The sequence below is a fragment of the Sparus aurata genome, chromosome 17 (assembly GCF_900880675.1).
Source record: "Sparus aurata chromosome 17, fSpaAur1.1, whole genome shotgun sequence".
NCBI classification, from domain to species: Eukaryota; Metazoa; Chordata; class Actinopteri; order Spariformes; family Sparidae; genus Sparus; species Sparus aurata.
Genome location: NC_044203.1, coordinates 8657830 through 8662302, shown reverse-complemented (window position 1 = coordinate 8662302; position 4473 = coordinate 8657830).

Genomic DNA, 4473 nt, shown 5'->3' with positions numbered 1-4473 from the left:
GAAGTCTCCTGAGAAAGATTGCTGCCAGGCACGAAAATGGAGAGGAGAGAGTGGAGAGAGAAAGAGCAGAGCAAGAGGTGAGGGAGAGATGTGTGGGGGAGGAGGAGAAGTCGAGAGAAATACAAATTCTGTTTTATTTTTCCCTTTCCTCTCCACAAGCCTCAGCTGTTTTGTCCTCGGTGCTCGTGCCTTCAGTTCTCGCTCCGCTTTGATAGGTTTCAGCGCACTCGACTGTATTGACTGCAGTCTTGGCAAGCGCGAGGACAAATCAATTAAGAGCCTCGACTGATACAGTGTCTGAGTTTCCCCCCCATTCTCAATAGCGAATAAAAGCAATTAAAAGCCGACTGTAGCACATGATGTGACAGTAATGGCCATAATGGATCGTCGTCAAGGTTCAGACGCCAGATAATGTTGTTGTTTATCTAGATGATTGTTGTTGTTTATTCATAAGCTTGGGAATCCTGCCCCCTCCTCTTGACAACCCCGTACCCCGAGCCTAAACACAAACAGACGTTTGTGATATTGAAAGGTGGCCATCTGTCCAATCAGGGAATCAAGTCAATAAGGGGAACCAGTTTGGGGGCGAGACCTGATCTGGAAGACATTAGCATGTGAATTAGTTGTTGACTGGGTGCCAAAGCCAGCAGCCTAATCGCTGCCAACTTGATGACAGCATTCCCCTAATCGATGGCTTGATATCTATATGGAAACATATGGCGGGATCAGGCGCACAGGCTGTGCTGCTTCATTTTGATCCAGTTTGTGCTGAATTTAAGCTCGGCACGCAAGAGTTATTTTTTACCGGTGTGCAACAGAAAACACGTCAGAAAAAATGACATTTTCAGCAACGACAGAAATATAGTGCTCTATTTCTGATGAACTGAGGCCTGTTGAAGCTGAAGCTTTCCCCTTGTAGAAGATTATATTCAGTCATTTTGCACACTGTAAATGCATGAAAGGCTATTATCATGTGAATATTTTGAAGTTTTCAGTATTGGACGACTCTTTTTTTAATATACTTATAACTTCCCCCTCCAGTCAAAAATGTTTTGTGCTTAGTGCAGTGGTCAGATCCTTGATTTAAAGGTCTGATGCGTAGAATTTGGTGGAATCTCATGATGTGGTTAAAGGTTGCGACCTACTGAATACTCCTCTTCTTAGCCTCCATGACAATGGCCACTAAAAGAACACTAAAATTAAGAAAGGTCATCTCTAGCGCCAGTGTTAATGATATGACTGTTGTCATTATGTGTTACTTGGTCAATTATTTAGTTTTTAATGGCAGTCTGCCCACTTGTGGGATCTCTAAAATAACTAACCCCAACCAACGTTAGAGCGCAAATAGATCAATAGTATAATAGTGAATACCATGGGTGTGTTCTTAGAGAGAAAGAGGCTGTTGTTGTTCTTGAGTGACCACTTCTTATCGGATCTCACGTACTAGGCTTTATATGAGAATAGAGGCCTACACCTACATCATGAGAAAATACGTTGTTTTTTTTACACAAAGAAAGAAATATCTTTGTGTATAATGTATACCAATGACTGAACAAGTAGACCCACATATTTAAGAATGTGTTTTAGACAGTGTTTCACAAAGTTTACACAGTTTCCTCTAGTGCAACAAGTTTCAAAACTGAGCTTTTTTTTTTGACCGGTTATCCGCTTTCTTCATTCTCCAAAGAAATACAGAAATGCTGCGAGAAAAACTGACCCTTTTTTTTTTTTACAAGGAAAGAAACATCTTAATGTATTGAATTTAATGCCGAATTGACAAGAATGCACGAATTGGTAAAAATCCTCTGTAGACGCTTCACAAATTTGATTAAATTTCTCCTCATGCAACTGGATTTGTAAAGCAGACTGGGATACCTCTGTTACTAGTGAATTCACTTAATTCACACACACACACACACACACACACACACACACACACACACACACACACACACACTCACACCGGTTTGCAGACATCTTGTGTTCTGGAGTTAAACTTTTCAAATGACAAATGTTTTGCATATTCATAGATTATAGTTGTGTCTTTCATGTCTTTCCTGTCCACCATATCTCCCCCCGAGTGTCTCTGCTTTCAGTTGCGTTTCAGTGCTACAGTGCAGGCAGATAACACAGACAAATATAGATTGCTGTAAATGCGGGCAAATGCTTTTCTAATGAAATTGTAAATGATCTATATCAAAACGTATATCTGCTGCTGGATGCGCAATCTGTAAGAAACTGAAGCATTGCAGTGCGCTGAAATTAATTTTTTCCATTTCCAAATATAATAGCAGTAATGCAGTTATTCAAGGTCCCCATTTGTCATCTCAGACTCCAATGTGATTTCTGTTTGGTTTGATGTAGTTTCCCCTCAGGCAGTCGCTGAAATAAAATCCCCATTTTTAAATCGGTATTCCCACTCAGAGACAATTTTGTCTGAGGGAATCTGATGGCTCATGTCTGAATCCCACAACGAATTTTAGAAAGTGACACACAGACTCCTGTCATCCACAACCAAGGCAGAAATGTTGATTTATATGACATTATATCTGTCATGACCTTCTATCTATCTATCTATCTATCTATCTATCTATCTATCTATCTGCAGCTTTCAGTAATACCTCCTGAGGAAATTGACCTTGAGATAAGATCATTTTGTCAATCCATGTCAATGCTATTTTCTGCATGTATACATTAACATCAATCCATACATATCATTTAGTACAGTTCTGCAGTCCAGTTGTGACTTTTTTAAATTTTTTACATTTTACCAGCAGCATAACATGCTCACAGTCTTCCATGGAACTTCTTTTGCCTAATCTGCCAGTCTATGAAATATCTACATTATTTATGGCTGCAGCAGTAAGAAAGGCAACCATTGTTTGCCATTGAAATCAATTGTGGCTATTTTAAATCTTGTCTTGTGTTAGCAGCTGACCGAATGCTGCCAACATGAACAGTATGGAACGAATATGTCAAACTCTTCAGAAAATGCAGTTGTTGTAATATTGCTGTGTAGCTGGACTGGCTGACTTGTTGGTGGATTTGTTTCGTGCCTCGGTTCTCTGCTGAGATGTGACTGAATCATTTTTAGGGGCTGGTCTCCGGGTAGACAGGTATCTTTCTATCCCGCCCTTCTATCTCGACTCTGTAATGCTCAGAAGCTTTAGTGATGTAGGTCAGGAAACAGGGACAATTAGTGTTGTGACCTCTCTGGTAGTGATTTAATCTATGTAATATGCTGCCCAGCTTCATTATCCATTAGGGTCTGTGTCTACATAAGCATTTTTTTTTCTCAGAGCCAGTGTCTCTTTTCAATTGTTTCCACTAAGAAGAGAGCATATGCAGCAGCACCTTTTTTATCTACAGCCACTCTAAGTGCTACTAGTTGAAAATCTCTGAACGTTTCAGAAAGGCGCTGCTGTCATCAATGTTGCTGTTGGTTTACAATAACTTCCATGTAGAAAACCCCAGCATCATAAGCACAAGCGTCTTTTTTCATGATGATTCATATCTAACTAATTACAATACACTTTCACAACACCTGTTGGGTCGCATACTTAGACTTACATCAGGTGGGACTTGTCATCTGTCACTCTGGTAACAAAAGAATGCAGGAGAAGCTTGTTCTGGCTGTATCTGTCATTTCTTTATGTCCATGCTTGTGTTAAAGTCTTAGAATCGGTAACAGAAAATTGAGCAAATGACTTGTTGGTTATCTCTTATTGCATTGACATATGTCCCCAAAAGAGCATCTTATGGCCTTATGTCATAGAGAACATTAGCTGTAAATCAGAATTGGAGGATGTGTTTTTAACTGAAAAACATGCAGAGGAGTGAATGTCTCTCAGTCTGGATTCAACTTTGACATCAACCAATCAAAGGGGAAAAGCAGGAGTTTGAGAAGTAAGGGGCACATATCACATATCTATCAAGAGTCAGTTTTGAGTTAATTCATATATGCTGGATCCCGATAAATACATGGGTGAGAGTAATAAAAGCAAATAGGAAATGGAACCCAAAAAAGCAGCTGAATGAGCTTCATCCTCTCGCTGTCACCCAGCGTTTGCTCACGCTTGAATCTGGCTTTGAACCGCTGAAGACCTCTCACTGAAAAGCACCTGTACCTGAGTTAGACGGATATCGTATTGTTCTTGATATGCGGCACATTGTTGCCTATTCCAGAGCAAAGAAGTGTAAACCAAGCCTCATTAATTAAGCTCATTAGGTGAACAGAAAACCTGTTTGATTGGAGGCAGTTGGAGCCCTTCCGCTCTGATGCAGCAGCGGTATTTAACTCGCCATATTGGCTGTCTGATGGCTGCACCTCAGGGTCATGTTCTGTGACATGGCTGTTGTCCCAGTGCCACACACACACACACACACACACACATACACATAGACTAACAGAGATCCTTTAAGGGGCTTGGCAGACCCCTGGTTCCCCCTCTCTAATCACTGTGTTCTCCAGGG